The sequence below is a fragment of the Scyliorhinus canicula genome, chromosome 5 (genome assembly GCF_902713615.1).
Source record: "Scyliorhinus canicula chromosome 5, sScyCan1.1, whole genome shotgun sequence".
Taxonomy (NCBI): Eukaryota; Metazoa; Chordata; class Chondrichthyes; order Carcharhiniformes; family Scyliorhinidae; genus Scyliorhinus; species Scyliorhinus canicula.
The window spans coordinates 123448484-123463598 of NC_052150.1; the positions used below are offsets into that span (position 1 = coordinate 123448484).

Here is a 15115-nt window from a genome sequence, read left to right on the forward strand (position 1 = left end):
CCACTGAGTTGCGGATCCCCGTGGTACATTTGTCAACCCCCCCCCCCCCCCCCCCCCCCAACACCACACTCAGCCCCACACCATCCCCACACCCACATCACGGCCACAGCTCAGCTCCACCACCCCCACTCCCCTCCAACCTCCGGTCCAATCATGCATCTTGTCTTGTGTCTTGCAGGAGCAGCTGGCGATAGGGTGGGAACCTTCTGGTGTCCTGCGGCCAACCCCAGCCACTGCTAAAAGCCCAGGTGCCGAACAGTGACGAGGACACCGACACAGACGCGAGCCATAGAACCGAGTGCAAGGACACCCCGGAGCTCAAATCCGGGATGACATGGATTTTCCCGTCACAGCTGTCTCCATCTCCCTCCACCATCCCAAAGACACTCACCTTGATTTGGCTTTTTACTGAAGGGGTTCCTGGGGCACTATCTGGTGAGCACCACACACATGCTCTGGTACAGCGGGTGGAGGTAGCAAATCTTGAGGGGACCGAGATGCAGTTGCAGAGCCAGGGACTGAATGAGAGGATGTCGGCGAGTGTTCACTACCTGCTGGCACAGCTGGAGGAGTCCGACCACATGCAGGAGCAGGAGGTAGTGCCGGCCATGTGTGCCATCCAGGCCAACCTTGCACGGGCAGCACACATGGCCGGCACTACCTCCTGCCAGTGGAGGCCTTGGGGCGAGGGTTTTGGCTATAGATCAGCAAGTCCTAGGGCAACCTGTGCAGGCTGCAGCCGAGGCCCAGGACAAGACTACCCTCTCCCATGTTCCATAGCCACCTGGACATTGCAGCGGTGTTCCTGAGCGTGGGCCAGTCACAGCGGGCCATGGCTGAGAGCATTGCCGACATTGCCCAGGAGCTGGCCGATGTGGCGCGGACACAGGGGGAGGTGGCCCAGTCCCAGAGGGAGGTGGCCCAGTCCCAGTGGGAGATTGCACAGTCACTGGCTGATGTGGCACAGACCCAGAAGGTGGTGGCACAGTCATTGTGCGGTGTTGTGCAGTTCCATACAGAGGAGATGCACCCCGTGCTCCGCGGCCGCGAGCATGCAGACCCTGGACGAGACGGCTTTGGGCTAGACACCACCCCAATCCCATGGGGGGGCCACTCCGGCCCCACAGTCCGTCCGCTTGCCACCACCACAGCCAGCCCGTCCAGTGTCAGGACCAGAAGCCTCTGTGTGTCCTACCTCCTCTCTCTCCCTCAACAGCCATGGCGCCTGTTTCCTCATTTTTCAAAGCATAAGTGAACCTCGCCGTCGGGAATTCCTCCCAGTGGAGGTGGAGAATTGTGGAGGACCCGGAGAATACTGGGTCAAGCCTGCTAATGATATGCGAATGCTTTTTACCATATGTGCGGAGTGGAATGCATTGACGCCGCTGTCGAGGCACCGGAGATTGATTTGGTGTGAAACCAGCGCCCGCCCCGATTTCGGCGTCAGACCGATTCTCCACACCCAATCACGTTTCCCGATTCCGGCGTCAGCCAACGGAGCATCCTGTCCATAAATTTATTTAAAAATAAAACACTTTGGGTGTCTGGGTGCTTTTTGTTTCCAATTGCTTGCATTATTTTTACAAGACGACAGCTGCAGAAGATAATGTCCTACGATGCTGGACATGTTATTCAGTTTAAAGAAATCAAGAAAAACAAACACCATTAATTTTCAATATTCTTGGGCTCAGCTCAAAAAATGCACCTTGATGAGATTAAGAGCAAGTTCTCTGCTACGGGAGTCCGAGGGTTAATAATAATTATTATTCTTATTATAATCTAAGTATATTTGCTGGCGTTAAGTACATTACTACGTTGGTTTTGATCGAAGATACAGAATTTCACCTGCTGATAACCTCTCATCATGGCAACGTTACTACTTTGAATTTAATGCTACTTTGTTATTCAAAACATATCTCATTCAAATTATGCGTGAGTACAGTATTGAAATGGTGGCGCAGTACTTGTGTTGTGGAAAAGTCCATTTCAGGACAGGCTGCTTTTTATTTGTCTCCCAATTCCCTCCATTTCTTTCCTATTCCTCTTCTCTTAACTACTTTTTAATTCCAAATAAAATGCAGTGGCAATGTAGAAAGTGTTAACAATGTGTTGACATGCACCTATACTGCTTTCATCCATATCTCTATCCCAATAGTGATTCAAATACAACTGACCAATAAATATTACCAGTACCATGCCAGCATTTGTATTTTAAGGACACTACTTTTTGATGCAATGCATTATAGAATAGGACCAAATGTTCCAGTGGTGTAGAGTATATGAAATGCAGGTGTTCACAGCAAGGCAGCTAAGCATTGTTGATGCACAGATAGAGAGAGGGTTGGACACAGGGCAGGGAAATCCCCTTAATGTTTTCTCAAAGTGTATTCAAAAATGGTGAGCATTAATGTTAAACGTACCACAAATGAGGAGATTTAAATGAGGTCAGTGGAAAAGTGTAAAGAAAACAAAAAGAATAATTAACATAAAGTTAAAGGGGGCAGCACGGTGGCACAGTGGTTAGCACTGCTGCTTCACAGTGCCAGGGAGCAGGGTTCAATTCCAGCCTTGGCTGACTGTCTGTGTGGAGTTTGCCCATTCCACGTGTACGCGTGGATTTCCTCCGGATGCCCGGGTTTCCCCCCACAGTCCAAAATGTGCAGGTTAAGTAGATTGGCCATGCTAAATTGCTCCTTAGTGTCCAAAGGTGTGCAGGTTAGATGGGGATACGGGATTAGGATGGGGAATGGGCCTAGGTATGGTGCTTTTTCAGAGGATTGGTGCAGACACGGTGGGCCGAATGGCCTCCTTCTGCACTGTAGGGATTCTATGATTCTATGAGAGAGAGAGAGATGGGGGGGTTTAGAATCCAAGAACTGCTTTGAATACAAATCCGGTCAACAGAAAATTAATTGAATATTTTTGATTTGATTGTTATTGTTTGATTCCCTGTCACTTTTATAGTCAAGTTTTCCACATGAACTTCCAACCATATTGCGCCTTTAGGGTAGAAATGCAACCCAAGCCAGCTGACAGAGTTAAACTCAGACTAAATCAAATAAGGTGTGCCAAACCAAATAAGGAGATCATCGGCAGGGTGATCAAAATCTTGGAACAAGACAGCTGGTAGCCAATGAGAGGATGCGTAATAGAGTAGAATGTGTCATGAGAATCACAGGGCTGGAGGAAATTACAAAGATAGAGAGGGGCAAGTCTATGAAGAGATTTTAATGAGGATGAAAATTTTAAATGGAACCATTGGGGGACCGGGATAAATTGCCCTAAGTGTCCAGAATGTTAGGTCAGTTTACTGGGTTACAGGAATAGAATGTTCTTTCCAAGGGCCAGTGCTGACTCGATGGACCAAATGGCCTCCTGTATTGTAAATTCTATGGTTCTACTCGAATGAGATGATTTCCAGAGACCTAAGCAAAACAAAGTTGAGACCTGGACACACACGGATAAGGACCTACTCTCTCTGCCTCATGTTTTCTCCAGAAAAGCTGTATATTTGTACACAGAATCTGCATGGATCTATACTGAAAAATGCAAACTGAGAGCATGGGTTTGAGGCAAGGTGTGTTCAAAACAACCATCTGAAACAATTGTTTGCTTTCATTATCATTTTTTACAACCCTCTCCTCTCCTCTGTGTTTGTTTGTCTTGTGTGTGTGTGTGTAGAGGGTGGTACGAGTTTAAGTGGGTGGTTAGGAATTAGATAATAGTTAACTTGTTGTATTTGCTGCATATTTATCAAAGTTACTGTTCTTAATAAATTTAATTGTGTTTAAATTTACAAACCTGGTGAATGCAGTTATTAGCATCTAAAGGCTAAAAACCTCAGGTGTTTTTAAAATAAATATTTATCAATTTCAATTGTGTTGCAACTCTGGGTCTAATGAGGCTGGAATTGACTGCATACTAGCCCAGTGGGTCGTAACATAGGAAACAACAATGTGTTCAAGGCCATGGCAATTAAAAGAAAGTGTTGACTTATCCACAACCTTAGGATGTCCCAAGGAGCTTTACAGTCAATAATGTACTTTTCAAGTGTCGAAATGCCCAAATGCAGCAAGACCTGGAAAATATCCAAATGCAGCAAGACCTGGAAAATATCCAAATGCAGCAAGACCTTGAAAATATCCAGGCGTGGGCTGACAAGTGACACACAAGTGCCAGGCATGACCATCCGACAAGAGAGGATCTAACCACCGCCCCTTGACATTCAGTGGCATTACCATTGCTGAATCCCCACAATCAACATCCTGGGGTTATCATTGATCAGAAACTGAACTGGACTAGCCATATTGATACTGTGGCTACCAGGGCAGGTCAAAGGCTGGGAATCCTATGTCGAGTAACTCACCTCCTGACCCTCCCCCAAAGCCTGTCCACCATCTACAAGTCACAAGTCAGGAGTGCAATGGAATACACTCCACTTGCCTGGCTGCGTGCAGCTCCAACAACATTCAAGAAGCTCGACACCATCCAGGACAAAGCAGCCCGCTTGGTTGCTCCTCCTTCCACAAACATTCAAACCCTCCACCACTGATAAACAGTGGCAGCCGTGTGTACCATCTACAAGATGGACTGCAGTAACTCACCAAGGTTCTTTAGACAACACCTTCCAAACCCACGACCACTACCATCTAGAAAGGCAAGAGCAGCCGATACGTGACAACCCCACTACCTGGAGGTTCCTCTCTAAGCCACTCACCACCCTGACTTGGAAATATTTCGCCTTTCCTTCACTGTCACTGGGCAACATCCTGAAACACCCTCCCAAACAGCACAGTGGATGTACCTACACCTCAAGGACTGCAGCGGTTCAAGAAGGCAACTTGCCACCACCTTCTGAAGGGCAAATAGGGATGGGCAATAAATGCTGGCCGAACCAACGACGCCCACATCTTGTAAATGAATTTTTAAAAAGCTACTGTTAAAAGGTATGAAATAAGTCAGCAAAACTACATATAGCATAGTACCATAAACACACATGTAATTAACACCATATTTGTTGAGGTATAATTGGTTGAGGCCAGCAGGGAAAACACTGCTGCTCTTAACAGAGAGATAGCATGATGGCTGGTGAGGACTGACGGACAATTGTTGGCTTTTTGATGGCATGTTTAAACACAGAAGGCCCATGCTTAAGGAGAAGTAACCATTTACACCATTACCTGTTTGGCTACCAAGAATGGATTTTGGGTATTAAAGAGTTTAGTGGGAGTAGGCTTGAAGAAGCACAAAGTATTTTTTTTTCTTATTGAAATGAATGATTAATGTTTTGTCTGCACATAATTCATTAGGCAATCGCAAAACACCTCTGATCAAGAGCTATAACAAGCACATTTGTGTATGTGTGCATATTTAACTTGTGTTAATCTTACTGTGATGTATTAGAATATATGGATGGAGGAAATAGGCTTGGAGCAACATACAATAAAAGAAAGACAAAAACTCTTCAGTCCTGACAAAATGTCAACTCCTGTCTCCCATTAATCCTTACATTTACTTGTGATTGTTATCTTTTAAAACATTCAATTTGATTGTAACTTTGGAATAAGTGTACATATGAATTGACTTAACTTTTAATCTCATCCTTAATAATAGATTCTAAAATCTTACCAACAATGATTCATAGAATTTACAGTGCAGAAGGAGGCCATTCAGTCCATCGAGTCTGCACCGGCTCTTGGGAAGAGCAACCTACCCAAGCCCACACCTCCACCTTATCCCCATAGCCCGGTAACACCACCCAACACTAATGGCAATTTGGACACTAAGGGCAATTTAGCATGGCCAATCCACCTAACCTGCACATCTTTGGACTGTGGGAGGAAACCGGAGCACCCAGAGAAAACCCACGCACACACGGTGAGAACATGCAGACTCCGCACAGACAATGACCCAAGCCGAGAATCGAACCTGGGACCCTGGAGTTGTGAAGCAATTGTACTAACCACTATGTTACCGTGCTGCCCTGAAAATCAGGCTAACCGGCCTATAATTTCCTGTTTTCTGCCTCCCTCCCTCCCTTCTTAAACAGGGGTATCACTATCGCCATTTTCCAATCCTCTGGGACCCTCCTTGCCTCCTGAAAGATCACCACCAATGCCTCCACAATCTCCTCAGCTATCTCCTTCAGAACCCTGGGGTGTAGTCTATCCGTCCGGGTGATTTATCCAGCTTCAGTCCTTTCAGTTTCCCCAGAACCTTCTCCATAGTGATGGCCACTACACTCATCTCTTCCCCCTGACTCTCTTGAAGTTCTGGTCTGCAACCGGTGTCTTCCACTATGAAGACTGATGCAAATTATCTATTCAGTTCCCCTGCCATTTCTTTGTTTCCTATTACTACTTCTCCAGCCTAATTTGTCACTGGTCCAATGTCCATTCTTGCCTCTCTCTTACTTTTTATATATCCTTTATATTACTAGCTAGCTTACACTCATATTTCACCTACTCTCCCCTTATTACTTTTTTAGTTGTCCTCTGCTTACTTTTAAAGGCTTCCCAATCCTCGGGCTTCCCATTAAGGGCGGCACGGTAGCACCGTGGTTAGTACTGTTGCTTCACAGCTCTAGGGTCCCAGGTTTGATTCCCAGCTTGGGTCACTGTCTGTGCGCAGTCTGCATGTTCTCCCTGTGTCTACGTGGGTTTCCTCCGGGTGCTCGGGTTTCCCCCCACAGTCCAAAGATGTGCCACAGGTAGATTGGCCATGCTAAATTGCCCTTAGTGTCCAAAAACGTTATCTGGGGTTATTGGATTATGGGGATAGGGTGGAGGCATGGGCTTAGGCAGGATGCTCTTTCCGAGGGCTGGTGCAGATTCAATGGGCTGAATGTCCTCCTTCTGCACGGTAAATTCTATGATTTTATGATAATCCTCGCCATATTTTTTGCTTTTTCCTTTGCATTTATGCTGTCCCTGACTTCATTTGTCACCCATGGTTGCTCCGTCCTCCCCTTAGCATGTTTCCATTTCCTTGGGATGAATTTCTGTTGTGCCTCCCGAATAAACCCCCAAAACATCCACCATTACTGTGTCCACTGTCTTCCCTGCTAGGTTCCTTTTCCAATCAACTCTTGCCAGCTCCTCCCTCATGTCTTTGTAGTTACCTTTAATTAATTGTAAAATCATTTCCTTTGATTCCAGCTTCTTCCTCTCAAACTGCAGAGTAAATGCTCTCGTACTGTGGTCACTGTCCCCTAAGGGTTCCTTCACCTTAAGTTCCCGAGCCAAGTCTGCCTCATTACAGATCACCAAATCCAGAATTGTCTGTTCCCTAATAGGCTCTACCACAAGCTGCTCCAAAAATACATCTCTTAAACATTCCACAAATTCCTTTTCTTGGGATCTGCTACCAATCTGATTTTCCCAGTCCACCTGCATATTGAAGACCCCCATGATTATTGTAATATTGCTTTTCTTATATGCCTTTTGTATCTCCTGATTTATTTTCTGCCCAACATCCTGGCTACTGCTAAGGGGCCTGTACATAAATCCCACCAAGGTCTTTTTCCTTTGCCATTCCTCAACTCTACCCACACCGATTCTACGCCTTCTGAGCCTATATCACTTCTTGCTATCGATTTAACTTCATTCCTTCCTAACATTGCAACCCCGCCCCTCTGCCCATCTGCCTGTCTTTTCAATAGGACACATATTCTTGGATATTTATACCCCAGCCGTGATCCTCTTGCAGCCACATCTCTGTGATGCCCATAACATCTTACCACCAATTTCAATGTAACAAGCTAATTTACCTTGCTCCGTATACTATGTGCATTTAGGTACAACACCCTTAGTCCTGCGTTGACCGCCCCTCTTCGCATAGTTGTCCCCTTTATTTGTGCCTGAAGTTAGATTCCTGCCGCTTTCTATACTTTCTGTTCTATTCCATGTCCTGGAAAGTTTACTAACCTCTCCTGCACCCTTGGCCCCTTCAATTAGTTTAAAGTCCTCATCATTAACCTGCACTTCTACCTTCTCCTTTAACTTTGATTTTCTAATTTTCCACACAACTGAATCCTCCTCTCCCATTAATTAGTTTAAAATCCTATCTACAGATGTAGTTATGCACTTTGCCAAAACTCTGGTCCCAGCTTGATTCAGGTGAAGACCGTCCCATAGGAAAAACCTCCCTCCTTCCCCAGTACAGGTGCCAGTGTCCCATTAATTCAAATTTCTCCCACACTAAACTTTGAGCCACGCATTTACCTCCTTAATCTTATTGACCCTGTGCCAATTAGCTCGTGGCTCAGGTGGTAATCCGGAGATTATTACCTTTTTGATTCTGCTTTTTGATTTAGCCCCTAGCCACTCATATTCCTTCAACAGATCTCTATCCTTGTTCTACCTATGTCAGTGGTAGCTACATGGACCATGACAACTGAATCTTTACCCTCCCACTCCAAGTTCCTCTGCAGCCCAGATGAGCTAATTTGAACATGAGCACCAGGCAGGCAAACAACCTTCAGGACTCTCGATCCTGGTCACCGAGAACAGTGTCTATGCCCCTAACTATACCCTCGCCGATTCCGATGTCATTTATTTTCTCTCCCCCCCACATGAATATCTCCCTGTACCATGGGGCTGTGCTGAAGTTCCTCAAGCAACCAACACTTGCTACAGATGCGATCAATCGGAACCACAATGTGGTCCACCAGCTCCCACATCATGCAGGTACAACACATTGCTTGGCCCTGCATCTCTATTTTATTTAATTAATTTTTAATTTGTTTTTTCAAATTTACATTTTCAGCTGGGTTTGGTCTTTCTAACTTTTCTGAGGGCCATGAAGAATCCACACGCGTTTGTAGAGTCAAACAGAAAGTAACTTAATTTACAATAGTATGCACAAAGTGCCAGCAATTCACTACTGGTTTCCTCTCTCGGCAGTACCACACTGGCCAGCTCTATTTATACAGCTGCACTGCTAATGATTGCTCTGCTCCTGCTCCCTCATTGGGGGAGCTCATGGGCTGGATTCTCCGCCCTGCCATGCCACGTTTCTGACCCGACACACCAGCGGGATTCTCCGTTACACCGGCCTGTCAATGGGGTTTCCCACACACCATCTGGAAACCCCTGGGTGCCGGCAAAATGGAGAATCCCGCCCCATATTCCTCAAGGATCATGGAGTAACCAATTGTCCCCAGCCAATAGGATCTGGGCAGATTAAAGTACTAACCTATAAAGTGTTTGGGCAGCACGGTAGCATGGTGGTTAGCGTAAATGCTTCACAGCTCCAGGGTCCCAGGTTCGGTTCCCGGCTGGGTCACTGTCTGTGCGGAGTCTGCACGTCCTCCCCGTGAGTGTGTGGGTTTCCTCCGGGTGCTCCGGTTTCCTCCCACAGTCCAAAGATGTGCGGGTTAGGTGGATTGGCCATGCTAAATTGCCCGTAGTGTCCTAAAAAGTAAGGTTAAGGGGGGGTTGTTGAGTAACGGGTATAGGGTGGATACGTGGGTTTGAGTAGGGTGATCATTGCTCGGCACAACATCGAGGGCCGAAGGGCCTGTTCTGTGCTGTACTGTTCTATATCTATATCTATTTCTCCTTTATGCCTCTAACTGAAAGTAAATTAGAATAGATAATGCAAATTAGCAGTTGCTTACAAACCAATGAACTTATTGTTTTCCTACGACGTCACTCTTTGTATTTCCCACTCTGTATATGAAGAGCTCTTCCCTCACAGCTCTTTAAACTGGCCGGGTCCGCTACTGTACTGGGTGCGCTTCTCTCCCGGGTCCGCTACTCTCCCGGGTCCGCTACTCTCTGCGCGTTTTCTGGTACTGAAGATGCTCCCACTTTTCCTTCTCTTTTAACTGGCTGGGTTGCTACTCTCCAGGGTCCACTACTCTCCCGGGTCCGCTAATCCCCTGGATAAAAGCAAATTACTGTGGATGCTGGAATCTGAAACGAAAGAGAAAATGCTGGAAAATCTCAGCACGTCTGGCAGCATCTGTAGGAAGAGAAAAGAGCTAACGTTTCAAGTCTGATGACTCTTTTTCAAAGCTTTGTCAGATGCTGCCAGACTTGCTGAGATTTTCCAGCATTTTCTCTTCTGCTGCTCCCCCGGGTCCTTTACTCTCCCGGGTCCTTTACTCTCCCGGATCCGCTATTCTCCCGGGTCCGCTCCGCTACTCTCTGCATGGTTTCTGGTACTGAAGGTGCTCTTGCTTTTCCCTCTTTTTTAACTGGCTGGATCCGCTACTCTCCCGGGTTCATACTCTCCCGGGTTCGCTACTCTCTGCCCGTTTTCAGGTGCTGAAGATACTCCCACTTTTCCCTCTCTTTTAACTGGCTGGGTCTGCTACTCTCCCAAATCTGCTTCTCTCTTGGGTTGTGGTGCATACTTACACCAGCTCTAATTTGGAAGTCATAAGAGATTGTTGATAAGGGGGAAGTGGGATATGTGAAGAAGCATTAGATATGAGAATTCCATAATCTTTGATGACTTCACTGATCATAGCCTCAGCAAGGTCTTTCCAGTAATGGCAAGCATTATTTCCTCCATTAGGGTCAGGATATGCAGGTGCACCTACACACGCTCCAGATGCCTCTAATTGTGCAGTACCTTGTCATGCAAACATGAGGAATGGCCGCCAGTGAGTGTGGTGCAATTCATTTGTGTGATTTGGTCGTCAAGTTTGAATATCTGGCAGTGTGTGCGAGCTGTGAAATATGGGTGTGAGGCTTGCAAGATTGCGATGTACGGGATGGTGAGGTGAAGCATATGGATGTCAGGAATGAGTCCCGATTGATCAGTATAGTTGGTAGGTGAGTGATGGTGTTCTGGTGAATTGAGCAGGAGGTGAGATTAATTTGAGAATATGTTGGGTATTGCATTCACTGACCATGTGAGGTCATTGAACATCTTGAGGCAGTGCATCAAAGTCATCAGGACTTGACATACCTTTAAACAGAGCAGACCAGATTTAATTGGGGCTAGAAATTTACAATTTTGTGGTCCCTGCTGAGGCGCACAGCCAGCAAACAGCACAATTAGCACCGCTGAACACAGATATCAATATAAAAAGTGAACAGCATGAGGTTGGCATGTTGGCTGTATCTCAGTCAATAGGCATGAGTTAATCATTCACTGCAATCCAACCTGTTTTTAAGTACTATTAAATTTCGCCCTCATTATCTTTAAGACAGGAGTTTAGAGCAAGGTTTTTATATCTGATCCAACGCTTTCAAGGGGTAAAAATTGCACCCAAATCCCAAAAAGAACACAAGGTCTGATTTCAGTGACCAACCTTCTGCGAAATTAAGAATTATGAAATGAAGTATGATTGCAAATTAGATTAGGTCACTTTACATTCGTATAATCACCAAGTCACAACATTGTTATTTACTTCACTTCTTTTTAACCTGATATTCAAGAAAAAATATATCCCACATTTTTCAATAATGTTACTTGCCTAATATTCATTACCATCTGAACAGTTTTGTAACTGTGATTAGATATCTACAAGCACAAAAGATATGTATTGTACCAAATAACATGTGATCAGTGGAGGGCTTTCCTTGTTTTTGACCTTGTGTGTACACCAGGTCAAAAATCACCTGTAGATTTTCAAGCATTTCGTCTCTCTTTGTTATCACCCTTTCTAGACTATTCAAAAATATTAAACTCTGCACAGTACAAAACATGTACCATTGGAATACCGTGTTTGGAGATTATTATTTGAAAATATTTCTATGAAACTGTAACACGGTGGGCACAATCTAACAAATGGGAACAGAATTCCGTAATGGACGCGCTTAGTCGTATGTTTCCTGGCGCTCACTATCTACCACACTATCTATCGGGACTCTGGTTCTATTTGGGACCACAGCAGGGAATGCCCCGCCAAGGCCATGCTCACTCCTGTTTCCTGCACTGAGGAGCTATGTTCGCCAGAACTCCTCAGTGCAGGAGGAGATCGGATGCCATTTAAAAAAACAATGGGTGGGATTCAGATCACCGGAAGCAGGGTCTCCCGGCATCTACCGGCCATGCCGCCTTTCGGGGACAAAGCGGGCGGAAGCTCACACCCTGTATTTCTGAAATGAAAGGGCAGGAGACAGGCTTTTGTGTCATTTTAGGCAATTTAATTGTCTTTTCCTTTGCTCAGTTATAAAGGGGGAATTATCCCTTTAAATCGTAATACTTCAACAACAGCATATTCAAAGAATATTTAAATTAAAATGTAAATATTCATTCAGGAATAATAAAAGCACTTGAGAGCACTAAATAAAATATACTTTTTTCACTTTATGAATGATTTGTGAACTGTGAATTTAAATGTATGTTAAGCAATAGTGTAAAATCATGCTCTCCATGTGACAATGCCATGTTACAAGTTATTCCTGAACATTGTTAACTTTGTTCAGTCCCTAATTCCAAGCTGTTGCTATTGAGTAAACCAGGTCCTGGGATGCACCTTGAAACAGTTTTGTTTGAGTATACTAATAAGACCACATTTGGAATATTATTTTACATTCTAAATCTGTACAATCTGAAGGATTTTGGACTGGATTCAAAATGATTGACAAAGATAATGATGAGAATTAAAATGAGAATATACTAATAGAACTTAACTTGTTCTTATAAGAAAAGATTGAGAGCAGACTTGATCCCAGTTTTTTAAATACTGAAATCCAGTGTTTTACCCACACCTAGTTTTAGATGTGTTTAATTTGGGGCAAGATCTTCTGGCTGTTCACACCAGCGGGATGTTCTGGTCCTGCCAATGACTCACACCGACCACTGGTTTCCCTGCAGCATGGCATGGATTCAATGGGAAGTTCCATTGAGAGCAACAGGACCAGAAGATCCTACCACCAGCCAAATAAAGGAGTATTGTATTATAATACAATTTTTCATGTCTAATAAATGCTTTTTCTCATTGTTAAAACTAATTAGTGGTCCTATGACTCTGTTCCTCCTCGTTTTATAAAAAAAAGCAAAGGTTTTTGAGCCAGGGTTCCACTCTGGGATCTTCCCATCCAGTTATAACATCAGCTGGAATCGTAATAGTTGGATCATGGCAGCTTCTCAATCTGTCTGGTTTAGCTGCTCCCTGCTTTAATCAGTTACACAGTTTAAAGTAGTTTGAGCAATGGACACAGCTTATTTTGAGTATGATTGTAACTTCATTGAAAACGTGCACTCCATGTTAACAATAGAAAAATATAACGGGAAAACAATGGACTATTTTGTGCACTGTTTGTATTGGCTGAAGAAGAAACTAAGCTGTAGGGAGAATTCAATAAGATCATTGCTTCTCGGACTTTTGGCTAGGATCAAGTGTCAGATCAAGCACAAGGTGAGGTGCAATGCCTTTTCTTGTCAGCTTGGATCTTGCATGTCTCTCTTGTGGAAACCATCTATTGGCTTCAATTTGAATATGAATTTGTTTTGGGGGAAGGCAATGAGATGGATTAAGGGTTTGCCTTGTCCATTCTGCACATTGGCTTTGTAGCTTTTAGGATGGGATTTTTTTTAAATTGAAAATTGAATTGGGTTTCCTCCTCCTCTGGATGTCCACTGTCTGCCCAAAGCATTGGGGCGAGGACAGCTATAGTTTGCCTTGATGCATGATGATCCTTGACAAATTCTGTAATCCATTGTGTAATTGGCAAGGAGACCTGCCCTCTCCAGATTCAACATGTTTCATAATAATCTTTGCTATGTACTTCATATGCCCATTTCCCAAGTGTTAGAGTGCAATAAATGGAAGAGCATAGAGAGAATTAGAGGGTTATTCTATTTTAACATTTCTGGATTGAAGAGCAGTAATGGAATTTAAACAAGAGCACAACATCAGAATGATGACAGCTTAGATGTTCTTTTAGAATAGATGCAACAGAGAAGGCTGGAAATGCTTGGAAATGAGGAAAAACACACAGAGACCCACACCAGACTAGTGATGAGCCTAACAACTGTGAAACATTAATGCAGCATGACGAGATAGTCCTTGAAATTGTAAATATCAAGGCATTAAGAGTGGGAGCCAGGGAGCTTGTTGGTGAGGAGATGCAAGGCTTCTTTAATATTTTTTTCTTGATTCCCCTTCAAACTCACCCACCAAGACATCTGACCCGGAGCAACATTGCACTCATACACTGCCATTGGGGTTCTGTTTGTAAACATTTTGTGCAGATGCCACGTTGATGCATGTTCCTTTTCACTTTGTACGTCGGAGATTCTTTCTCCAGAATGAAGCAAGAAGCTGAACCACTTCATGTCACACATTCTTCTGTGATACAGAACAGCATCTCAGATGCCAGGGTCAGGGGAGCATACGCGAGGAGCACAATGGTAATTTCTCAACCTGTGAGTGTGCTCATAAAATTAAATTAGTTGGCAGCAAGCTAATACAGTTTTATTCTGAGACAGGTCCAGATTTTCTTCAACGGTAGCATTGTTACAGGAACTCCCGAAGGGAAAATGTGGTGCCCATTCACTTGACCTATCAGTATAATGTTGACCTATGAGAATTCCTCGAAGTCAGCTTCATTATCATTTTCTGGTAGAATTTGAACTATCTCCCTACCTCCAGGGGGTAGATGATAAATGGTTCTTGTAGGTTTAAGGGCTGCCAAACTAGAGTGGGGACATTTATCTCTGCAACAACACAGTAAATTGATACATTTTGGTTTTCAATTACGGGCAATTTAGTGTGGCCATCCACCTACCCGGACATCTTAGATTGTGGGGGTGAGACCCACGCAAGGACAGTGACCCAGGGCCAGGATCAAACCCGGGCCCTCGGCACCATGAGGCAGGAGTGCTAACCACTGCGCCACCGTGCCGCCACAGAAGTGGGGACTTCTTAAGGTACAAAATTCAAAAGGCAGGCAAGAGTAATGATTCAATCATCACATAATCAATTCTGCACTTTGGGAATAATTTTAACACTGAATGATAGTGTAAAATTGGTGGTATTGAATTAGACACTCATTATACACGATACCAAATACTTCTTTCAGCTGCGATCAGTTTTGTACGTTTACATCATCGGCTAGCGAGTGAAGATTTAAATTTAAAGGGACTTTTATCACTTCTTAGCAACTGTGAAAAAAAGAACATGCCGGTTTAATGGGTGGGGCTATTAAAA

General features: G+C 44.5%; 1 protein-coding gene across 2 annotated transcripts in view; it reads right to left on the reverse strand.

The window, feature by feature from the left end:
* Window positions 1–15115, reverse strand: part of hepacam2 (HEPACAM family member 2) — a 168349-nt gene that overhangs the window by 117302 nt on the left and 35932 nt on the right. The gene's annotated exons all lie outside the window — the stretch shown is intronic.